Source organism: Triticum dicoccoides, chromosome 6A (genome assembly GCF_002162155.2).
Source record: "Triticum dicoccoides isolate Atlit2015 ecotype Zavitan chromosome 6A, WEW_v2.0, whole genome shotgun sequence".
NCBI lineage: Eukaryota > Viridiplantae > Streptophyta > Magnoliopsida > Poales > Poaceae > Triticum > Triticum dicoccoides.
The window spans coordinates 383942063-383954675 of record NC_041390.1 but is presented as its reverse complement, the minus strand read 5'-3'; positions in this window follow the sequence as shown (position 1 = coordinate 383954675).

Below are 12613 nucleotides of genomic sequence, written 5' to 3'. Positions count from 1 at the left end.
GTAACATGATTCCCTACAACAGAAAATTGGAGAGAAATAAATTTGAAATCATTTTGAAATTTTTTAAAATGATTTTATTAGACCAGTAGCACTCTTTGAATTATCTGAATTTGTGTGGATTTTAATTGAAATTATAAAAATGTTCATGTCATAGAGAATCTTTTTCTGAAAATTTTGATATATTATATGCCTATATAATATTTTTAGTTATTTTGTTATTTTAGTTCTCTGGAAAAAAAACGTTTATTAAAAAAAACACTTCGCCGACTGGGCCGGTCCAGCTCCCAGCCAGGCCACGGCCCAGGCGCAGCGCCGCCTTCCTCCTCCCGTGTGCGTCGCGGACTCGCCGGAGTCCGGCGCTCCTACGCCGCCCGTCGCCGCCCTTGCCGCCCCTCCAAGGCGTCGCCTCCCCTTCTCCCCTATAAATGCCCGGGGCCCCGCCTCCTCTCCTCCCCTCATGCCGCGTCCCACCGGAGCCCGCATCTCGCCGCCACCAGCGCCGCAAACCGCCACCGCCGCCTTTTGTCGCCGCCGCCGCTGTTTCTCCTCCGCCGCGCCGCCCGCATGCTGTCGCCGCCGTCGCAGACCACCGCGCCGCGTAGCGCCACCGCCGACGCCCCGCTCGCCGGAGCCGTCCGCTGCCGCTCGCCGGACCTGCCATAGCCGCCGGATCTCGCCGGTTTTTTTTGCCGACCCGACAGTTTCATCGAACCGCCCGAACCGGTAATAAAACCAACCAGTTTTCGTTTCGTTTTTTATAAAACCTGTTATTTTTATTTACTAGCTATTTTGCGAACGTTCACTGTTTAGATCTCTTTAGCGAACGGTTTCCGTCGGTTTAAGTTCTGTAGCGAGTGTTCGCTTGATAGTTTTTTTCTTTTTCTTTTTAATTTCGGCCAGGGACCCATCCGTGGATATTTTCTTTGCAGATCAGCCCCTGGTTTTCAAACGACTATAACTTTTTACTCGTTAGTCCAAATTCAACGAAACCAACGCCCACTTCTTCGTTATGATCCCCTCTATCCAGTAAAACAACTTAAACATGTTTTTGAAAAGTTTAAAATATGAATTAGATCAGATTTGAATTCAAACTTCGTTTGATCTTAACTTGAGTTTCGTAGCTCCGTTTGAGTTGATTCTTTTTGCAAATCGAAGCTCTTGACCTAAACTTTCTGATAAGGCCAAATTCATATAATTATTGTACTGTTAAAATTGTTTTATGTTGCAAGAGTTATTTGCTTGGTTTTGATGTTTTTCGAATTGTCTTCTTCGATCTTTCTGATCTTTTGAGTGATTGCTTATGTGTGGTTACTATTGCTTGCTTACGATAGATTGACCGGAGTGTGACGAGTCGAGCTATCAAGAGTTTTGAGTGCGAATCATCTTCATCAACATTGCAGGGAAGTTCACACTTTGATCATATTCCTTTCATACCTAGTTTTATGCATTAGTTTCACCCTCAAACATTGCATGAGTAGGATTGATAACATGTGGGTATTGGGAAGTAGTTGATGAGGTAGGAACCTATTGCCCTGCATTCAAACCTTGGGAGTTACTATTACGTTATGCTTACATTGACATGCTATGCTCGTAGACGTGGATTGGGTTTCAAGAGTGTTCATGACAGATGTGAGATCGTTAATTAATGGTTTACTTAAGGTGGCAGCTTAAACACACATCTGGGTGGATTGAGGCACCGGGTTATTCCAGGATGTGCCTGTCTAGGCACCTGGGTAGACCAGGATTGCCTGTTTTTTTATGGACCGCCACCCAGGCTCAAAGGGATCATGAGATTATTCATACTAGAAACTTCCGTGTGCAGCCACAAGCTATTATGGGCTCTAGCATAGTTGATTAAGTCGTGTGAACTCTTACAGTGGTAGACTAGAAGATGTAGGGGTTGTAGGTGGTATGGTCTACCCATTGTAAGGTGCAAACACTTCTGAAAGACTATGTCTCGGTCATCCGTTTCTCAAACACCATGTAGTGCGAGAAATCCAACGGAGGAGATCAAGTCTTGTGGGGAAAAGTGCGCAAACCACTACAGAGTGTATTAAACTAATCATGATTAGCCGTGTCCCCGGTTATGGACATCTTGAGTATCTAGTACCTGGATTATCATGTTGATCTCATCATGTTACTTTAAATGAATATTGTTGGGTTTTAATGATGTTACTTAATTAGGATTGAGAATGCTGTCAACCATTCTCAATGATTAACAACCACCATGATAGTTAAATAAAATTTATTCCTTTGCAGTAGGGAAAAATTGGCTTTTCGCAAAAACCTTATAACCATAGAGTTTTTCCACCAGCCAAATATGCATGTAGTGATAGCCATTGTTCATCATTCTCTATGGTGTGAATTTGCCAGTACATTCAATGTACTGACCCTCTGTGGCTGCAACGTCTCATGTTGCAGGATATCTTACGACGAGTAAGTGATACGTCAGGATTACGATTTCTACACTCAACTTTGCCGTTGGTGTTGATGGGAATCCACAACCTTGTTACTTCCGCTATTTAGATTGAGGTAATAGTATTTACGTTACTTATACATGTGATTTACCTCTGTTATAAATCCTTGAGTACTGTGTGTGTCAGCATACCGATCCAGGGATGACACTTAAGCACAGAGACTTGATCCATTCAGGTCGGGTCGCTACATCTGTCGTGGTCGGGCTTTGAGTCTTACTCAATTTCACACCTTGTAACATAGGTAAGAACTCTTTCTTTGAATGTTCCATTTTGAACTACTTCAAAATCTTGTCAAGGTATGTAATCATTGAAAAAACTTATCAAGCGTCTTGATCTATCTCTATAGATCTTGATGCTCAATATGTAAGTAGCTTCACCAATATCTTTATTTGAAAAACTCCTTTCAAATACTCCTTTATGCTTTCCAGAAAATTCTACATTATTTCCGATCAACAATATGTCATTCACATATACTAATCAGAAATGTTGTAGTGCTCCCACTCACTTTCTTGTAAATACAAGCTTCATCACAAGTCTGTATAAAACTATATGCTTTGATCAACTCATCAAAGCGTATATTCCAACTCTGAGATGCTTGCACCAGTCCATAGATGGATCGCTGGAGATTGCACATTTTGTTAGCACCTTTAGGATCGAAAAAACCTTCTGGTTGCATCATATACAACTCTTCTTTAAGAAATCCATTAAGGAATGTAGTTTTGACATCCATTTGCCAGATTTCATAAAATGTGGAAATTTGCTAACATGATTTAGACAGACTTAAGCATCGCTACGAGTGAGAAAATTTCATCGTAGTCAACACCTTGAACTTTTTCAAAACCTTTTTCGACAAGTCTAGCTTTGTAGATAGTAACACTACTATCAGCATCCGTCTTCCTCTTGAAGATCCATTTATTTTCTATGGCTTGCCGATCATCAGGTAAGTCAACCAAAGTCCTTACTTTGTTCTCATACATGGATCCCATCTCAGATTTCATGGCCTCAAGCCATTTCACGGAATCTGGGCTCATCATCGCTTCATCATAGTTCGTAGGTTCATCATGGTCAAGCAACATGACATCCAGAACAGGATTATCGTACCACTCTGGTGTGGATCTCACTCTGGTTGACCTACGAGGTTCGGTTGTAACTTGATCTGAAGTTACATGATCATCATCATTATCTTCCTCACTAATTGGTGTAGGATTCACAGGAACATATTTCTGTGATGAACTACTTTCCAATAAGGGAGCATGTACAGTAACCTCATCAAGTTCTACTTTTCTCCCACTCACTTCTTTCGAGAGAAACTCCTTCTCTAGAAAGGATCCATTCTTAGCAACGACTGTCTTGCCTTTGGATCTATGATAGAAGGTGTACCCAACTATTTCCTTTGGGTATCCTATGAAGACACATTTCTCTGATTTGGGTTTGAGCTTATCAGGATGAAACTTTTTCACATAAGCATCGCAACCCCGATCTTTAAGAAACGGCAACTTTGGTTTCTTGCCAAACCACAGTTCATATGGCGTCGTCTCAACGGATTTAGATGGTGCCCTATTTAACGTGAATGCAGCTGTTCCTAATGCATAACCCCAAAACGATAGTGGTAAATCGGTAAGAGACATCATAGATTGCACCATATCTAATGAAGTACAGTTACAATGTTCAGACACACCATTATGATGTGGTGTTCCAGGTGGCGTGAGTTGCGAAACAATTCTGCATTGTTTCAAATGAAGACCAAACTCGTAACTCAAATATTCTCCTCCACGATCAGATCGTAGAAACTTTATTTTCTTGTTACGATGATATTCTACTTCACTCTGAAATTGTATGAACTTTTCAAATGTTTCAGATTTATGTTTCATCAATAAGATATACCCATATCTTACTCAAATCATCTGTGAAGGTCAGAAAATAACGATACCTGTTGTGAGCCTCAACACTCATTGGACTGCATACATCAGTATGTATTATTTCCAACAAGTCTGTTGCTCACTCCATTGTTCCGGAGAACGGGGTCTTAGTCATCTTGCCCATGAAGCATGGTTCGCAAGCATCAACTGGTTCATAATCAAGTGATTCCAAAAGCCCATCAACATGGATTTTCTTCATGCGCTTTACACTAATATGACCTAAACGGCAGTGCCACAAATAAGTTGCACTATCATTATTATCTTTGCATCTTTTGGCTTCAATATTATGAATATGTGTATCACTACGACCGAGATTCAATAAACCATTCACCTTGGGTGTATGACCATTGAAGGTTTTATTCATGTAAACAGAACAACAATTATTCTCTGACTTTAAATGAATAACTGTATCGCAATAAACATGATCAAATCATATTCATGCTTAACACAAACACCAAATAACATTTATTTAGGTTCAACACTAACCCCGAAAGTACAGGGAGTGTGCGATGATGATCATATCAATCTTGGAACCACTTCCAACACACATCGTCACTTCACCCTTAACTAGTCTCTGTTCATTCTGCAACTCCCGTTTCGAGTTACTAATCTCAGCAACTGAACTAGTATCAAATACTGAGGGGTTGCTATAAAAACTAGTAAAGTACACATCAATAACATGTATATCGAATATACCTTTTGTTCACTTTGCCATCCTTCTTATCCGCCAAATACTTGGGGCAGTTTCGCTTCCAGTGACTAGTCCCTTTGCAGTAAAAGCACTTAGTCTCAGGCTTAGGTCCAGACTTGGGCTTCTTCACTCGAGCAGCAACTTGCTCGCCGTTCTTCTTGAAGTTCCCCTTCTTCCCTTTGCCCTTTTCTTGAAACTAGTGGTCTTGTTAACCATCAACACTTGATGCTTTTCTTGATTTCTACCTTCATCGATTTCAGCATCACGAAGAGCATGGGAATCGTTTCCGTTATCCCTTGCATATTATAGTTCATCATGAAGTTCTAGCAACTTGGTGATAGTGACTAGAGAACTCTGTCAATCACTATCTTATCTGGAAGATTAACTCCCACTTGATTCAAGTGATTGTAGTATTCAGACAATCTGAGCACATGCTTACTGGTTGAGCTATTCTCCTCCATCTTGTAGGCAAAGTAATGTTAGAGGTCTCATACCTCTCGACACGGGCATGAGTATGAAATACTAATTTCAACTCTTGGAACATCTGATATGCTCCGTGGCGTTCAAAACGTCTTTGAATCCCCGATTCTAAGCCGTAAAGCATGGTGCACTAAACTATCAAGTAGTCATCATACTGTGCTTTGCCAAACGTTCATAACGTTTGCATATGCTCCTGCAATAAGTCCGTCACCTAGCGGTGCATCAAGGACATAATTCTTCTGTGCAGCAATGAGGATAATCCTCATATCACGGATCCAATCCGCATCATTGCTACTAACATCTTTCAACTTAGTTTTTCTCTAGGAACATATCAAAATAAACGGGGAGCTACATCGCGAGCTATTGATCTACAACATAGTTATGCAAATACTATCAGGACTAAGTTCATGATAAATTAAAGTTCAATTAATCATATTACTTAAGAACTCCCACTTAGATAGACATCCCTCTAGTCATCTAAATGATCACGTGATCCAAATCAACTAAACCATGTCCGATCATCACGTGAGATGGAGTAGTTTTCAATGGTGAACATCACTATGTTGATCATATCTACTATATGAGTCACACTCGACCTTTCGGTCTTAGTGTTCCGAGGCCATATCTGCATATGCTAGGCTCGTCAAGTTTAACCTGAGTATTCTGCGTGTGTAAAACTGTCTTACACCCGTTGTAGATGCACGTTGAGCTTATCACACCCGATCATCACGTGGTGTCTCGGCACGACGAACTTTGGCAACGGTGCATACTCAGGGAGAACACTTTTACCTTGAAATTTAGTAAGGGATCATCTTATAAAGCTACTGCCGAACTAATCAAAATAAGAAGTATAAAAGATAAACATCACATGTAATCATAATATGTGTCATGATATGGCCATCATCATCTTGTGCTTTTGATCTCCATCTCCAAAGTACTGTCATGATCTCCATTGTTACCAGCATGACACTATGATCTCCATCATCTTGATCTTTTATCAACGTGTCGTCACATGGTCGTCGCGCCAACTATTGCTTTTGCAACTATTGCTATCGCATAGCGATAAAATAAAGCAATTATATGGTGCTTGCATCATATGCAATAAAGAGGCAACCATAAGGCTCCTGCTAGTAGCTGATAACTCAGTTACAAAACATGTTTATTTCATAAAATATAACATCATGCCTTGACCATATCACATCACAACATGCCCTGCAAAAACAAGTTAGACGTCCTCTACTTTGTTGTTGCAAGTTTTATGTGGTTGCTACGGGCTTAGCAAGAACAATTCTTACCTACGCATCGAAACCACAACGATAGTTCGTCAAGTTAGTGCTGTTTTAGCCTTCTCAAGGACCGGGTGTAGCCACACTTGGTTCAACTAAAGTTGGAGAAACTGACACCCGCCAGCCACCTGTGTGCAAAGCACATCGGTAGAACCAGTCTCGCGTAAGCGTATGCGTAATGTCGGTCCAGGCCGCTTCATCCAACAATACTGCCGAACCAAAGTATGACATGCTGGTAAGCAGTATGACTTGTAACGCCCACAACTCACTTGTGTTCTACTCGTGCATATAACATCTACGCAATAACCTGGCTCGGACGCCACTGTTGGGGAACGTAGTAATTTCAAAAAAATTCCTACGCACACGCAAGATCATGGTGATGCATAGCAACGAGAGGGGAGAGTGTTGTCCACATACCCTCGTAGACAGAAAGCGGAAGCGTTAGCACAATGTGGTTGATGTAGTCGTACGTCTTCATGATCCGACCGATCCAAGTACCGAACGTACGACACCTCCGAGTTGTGCACATGTTCAACTCGATGATGTCGCGCGAGCTCCGATCCAGCAAAGCATCACATGAGAGTTTTGTGAGCACGACGGCGTGGCGATGGTGATGATGATGCTACCGACGCAGGGCTTCTCCTAAGCACCGCTATGATATAACCGAGGTGGAATATGGTGGAGGGGGGCACCGCACATGGCTGGAATAGATCAACAGATCAACTTGTGTCTTTAGGGTGCCCCCGTACCCCTGTATATAAAGGAGGGGAGGAGGAGAGGTCCAGCCAAGGGGAGAGGCGCACCCAAGGGGGGGGCAATCCTACTCAAAGTAGGTTTGCCCCCTCCTTCCTAGTCCTAGTATAAGAGGGGAAGGAAAGGGAGAGGAGGAGAAGGAAAGAGGGGCCGGCCCCCCTTGCCCTAGACCAATTTGGTTTGGGCCTTGGGGGGCGCGCCCCACACTTCCCTCTATTTCCATTAAGGCCCATGTAAGCCCATTAAGACCCCCCCTCGGGGGGGGGTTCCGGTAACCCCCGGTACTCCGGTATTAATCCGGTAACCCCCGGAACACTTCCGGTGTCCGAATATAACCTTCCAATATATCAATCTTTATGTCTCGACCATTTCGGGACTCCTCGTCATATCCCCGATCTCATCTGGGACTCCTAACTACCTTCGGTACATCAAATCACAGAAACTCATAATATCGATCGTCACCAAACTTTAAGCGTGCGGACCCTATGGGTTCGAGAACTATGTAGACATGACCGAGACACGTTTCCAGTCAATAACCAATAGCAGAACCTGGATGCTCATATTAGCTCCCACATATTCTACGAAGATCTTTATCGGTCAAACCGCATAACAACATACGTTGTTCCCTTTGTCATCGGTATGTTACTTGCCCGAGATTCGATCGTCGGTATCTCAATACCTAGTTCAATCTCGTTACCGGCAAGTCTCTTTACTCGTTGCGTAATACATCATCCCGCAACTAACTCATTAGTTACAATGCTTGCAAGGCTTATAGTGATGTGCATTACCGAGTGGGCCCAGAGATACCTCTCTGACAATCGGAGTGACAAATCCTAATATCGAAATAGGCCAACTCAACAAGTACCTTTGGAGACACCTGTAGAGGACCTTTATAATCACCCAGTTACGTTGTGACGTTAGGTAGCACACAAAGTGTTCCTCCGGTAAACATGAGTTGCATAATTTCATAGTCATAGGAACATGTATAAGTCATGAAGAAAGCAATAGCAACATACTAAACGATCAAGTGCTAAGCTAACGGAATGGGTCAAGTCAATCACATCATTCTCCTAATGATGTGATCCCGTTAATCAAATGACCACTCATGTCTATGGTCAGGAAACTTAACCATCTTTGATTAATGAGCTAGTCAAGTAGAGGCATACTAGTGACACTATGTTTGTCTATGTATTCACACATGTATTATGTTTCCGGTTAATACAATTCTAGCATGAATAATAAACATTTATCATGAAATAAGGAAATAAATAATAACTTTATTATTGCCTCTAGGGCATATTTCCTTTAGGGCCGCCCCCAACCCTAGTCCAATCCGAATTGGGCTTGGGAGGCGCGTGTCACGCCCTCGATGCGGCTATATCTCCCACGTGTCGAAGCACGACTTAGAGGCATAACCGCATTGAAAGCAATGTCGCAAGTGAGGTAATCTTCACACAACCCATGTAATACATAAGGGAAAGAGATACATAGTTGGCTTACAATCGCCACTTCACACAATTACATGAATAAAGCATTACATCATCCAAATACAATCAGGGCCCGACTACGGAGCCAAAATAAAAGAAGAACCCCAAATGCGACAAAGGTCCCCGATCGACCCCAACTGGGCTCCACTACTGATCAACTAGAATGGAAACAACACGAAGGACAAGATCTTCATCGAGCTCCTCCTGAGCTTGGTTGCGTCTTCTGCACGGACTCAGCGGCACCTGCAAGCTGGTTTTGGAAGTATCTGTGAGCCACAGGGACTCAGCAATCTCGCACCCGCGAGATCAAGACTATTTAAGCTTATAGGAAGGATGGAGTAATGAGGTGGAGCTGCAGCAAGCGACTAGCATATATGGTGGCTAACATACGCAAATGAGAGCGAGAAGAGAAGGCAAAGCACGGTCGATAAAAGTATGATCAAGAAGTGATCCTGGACTACCTACGTCAAGCATAACTCCAACATCGTGTTCACTTCCCGGACTCCACCGGAAAGAGACCATCACGGTTACACACGCGGTTGATGTATTTTAATTAAGGTCAACTTCGGGTTTTCTACAACCGGACGTTAACAAATTCCCATCTGCCCATAACCGCGGGCACGGCTTTCGAAAGTTCAAATCCCTGCAGGGGTGTCCCAACTTAGCCCATCACAAGCTCTCACGGTCAACGAAGGAATAGACCTCCACCCGAGACGTTCCGATCAGACTCGGTATCCCGGTACAACAAGACATTTCGACAGGGTAAAACTAAACCAGCAACACCGCCCGAATGTGCCGACAAATCCCGATAGGAGCTGCACATATCTCTTTCTCAGGGCACACTCAGATAGGTCAAGCTACGAGTAAAACCAACCCTCAAGTTTCCCCGAGGTGGCCCCGCAGGCTGCCCAGTTCGGACCAACACTCAGAGGAGCACTGGCCCGGGGGGGGGGGTAAAATAATGATGACCCTTGAGTCCGCGAAACCCAAGGGAAAAAGAGGCTAGGTGTCGAATGGTAAAACCAATGTTGGGCATTGCTGGAAGAGCTTTACTTAAGGCGAACTGTCAAGGGGTTCCCATTATAGCCCAACCGCGTAAGGGACGCAAAATCCGGGAACATAACACCGATATGACGGAAACTAGGGCGGCAAGAGTGGAACAAAACACCAGGCATAAGGCCGAGCCTTCCACCCTTTACCAAGTATATAGATGCATTAATTAAATAAGATATATTGTGATATCCCAACAAGTAAATAAATGTTCCAACAAGGAACAACATCTCCATGTTCCAACAAGGAGCAAACTTCAATCTTCGCCTGCAACTAACAACGCTATAAGAGGGGCTGAGCAAAGCGGTAACATAGCCAAACAACGGTTTGCTAGGACATTGGTGGGTTAGAGGCTGAACATGGCAATTTGGGTGGCTGACAAGCAAGTGGTAGGCATCGTAGTAATGGCAAAGCAAAAGAGCGAGCAAACTAGCATAGCAAAGATAGTAGTGATTTCGAGGGTATGATCATCTTGCCTGCACAGTTGTCAGAGTTGACTGGATCCTCACAAGCAAACTCAACGGGCTCCTCGGTAGCGAACTCGTCTCCCGGCTCTACCCAACAAGACAAACAAGCAACAAGGATACAATCAACCACGGGCAAGTCCAAGCAATATGATGAAATGACGATATGCTATGCGGGATGCGATGCGGGGTGCAAAATGCAAGATATGACAGGAAATGCATGAACCTGGAATCAACTTGGAAAAACAAGTGTGCCACTGGATAGAGGGGATGAAATCGATTGAAAACGATATAAAGATCATTGGAATCGGAGCTACGGTTTGGGAATGGCAAGCGTTTTAAGATATGACACCGGTATGCGATTTACAGCAAGTAGGCATCTAAATGCAACGAAATGAACATGCTACAACCAGCAAACATGAAAACAAAATACATGGCAGTGATGTACACAAGATGGTTGACAAAACACTAGCACTGAGCCATAGGCAAATTCATCCATTAAGAGGTTCAAACAAGCATGGCTAAAACTCAAATGCAAAACAGATTCCAGACTTAGTGAAATTAACACTAGTCTGAAATTTCAGATCGCGATGCTCTCTTCGGAGCAGCAAAACAACATGATATAAAACCTGAACATGACAAGTAAGAACATGGCATGGAGCTACTCAACAAGCTTAACAAAACACCCAAAGTGATCTGGGGCCAAAAGGGTTCACAAAATACTCTACCGAGCTCACGAACATAGCTCGAACACAATCAGTTTTCAGACTTAGTGAAAACTGAGACACGCTGAAATATTACTCACGAAGGCATGTAAACGAGCTCGATGCACTCACTACGGTGCAAGTCATGGCAAGGAAAGCATATAACCAGCAAGAAGGCACAATGTGCTAGCTACACATGGCAAGAACAAAGGCATAGCATGCATGGAACACTAACGGTAGCATCGGCAAAATCGCAAACAAGTTGACGATCTGCCCAGATTAACAACGAAGCAAAAGTTGAGCTCGATTGAGTCAACCTAGAGCACTCCACATATGTAAACAAAGACATGGATGGATAGAGCATAACATAAATATCAAAACTCCCTTACTGATCATCCTCAAAAGAGGCACGGATCACTAGGAAACAAGCTGGACATATAGCATCATGGACTAAAATATCCCAGACTTAGTGAAAATCACTAAGACTCTGAAATCAGCAATCTCAGGTACCTCTCTTCGCAAGCTTGCAAAAGACAACACACACATCCTAAAAATGCATGGGTGGCACCTCTGGAAAGAAGACAAAATGGTTAACAATTCGTCCCAAAGGGGCACAGGCATATCATGCACGAATTAAACATGGCAAAAATGACAAAAGTGCATGATGAACCAACGGATCTGCAATTTAACTCACGAAGCCTCCTTCTAACAGCATTTTGGGTATCAAGATGACCTCAAATGCAAATGACGCAATGGAATGAAATGATGTACATGTCGAGGCGAAGATTCTGATATATCATACGCCCAAAACGGAGCAACGGTTGCGGAGATACAAGCAGTCAAAGGTAGCACGAAAATTAGGGTTTCAGGAGTGAAAAGTCAACCTAGTGGATCTAGATCTGGCTCACGGATCCCGAGGCGGCGGCGGTACTGTAGCTCGAGCCCGCCGGAGATGGCCGCGGCGGTGGCCGGAGAAAGGGGGAGCTCGCCGGGCCTTGGCCGGAGAGGAGGGGCGCCGGCCCGGACGACGAGGAGGCGCGGCGAAGGGCGGCGGGGCCGGCTCGGGCGCCGTGGCGCGGACGCCGGGGCGGAGCGGCGCGGCTCGCCGGAGGCGCGGTCGCCGGAGACGGCGGCGCGGCGGCCGGAGGCGGGGAAGGCGGCGGATCCGGGCGGGAGGCGAGCCCCGGGCGGCGGCGGAGCTCACCGGGCCGCGGGGGCCGGATGCGGGCTCCCGGGCCGCGGTGGGAGGCGGCGGCGGCGGGGGTGACGTGGCGGCCCCCGAGTGGGCGGGCTGCGGCGGCG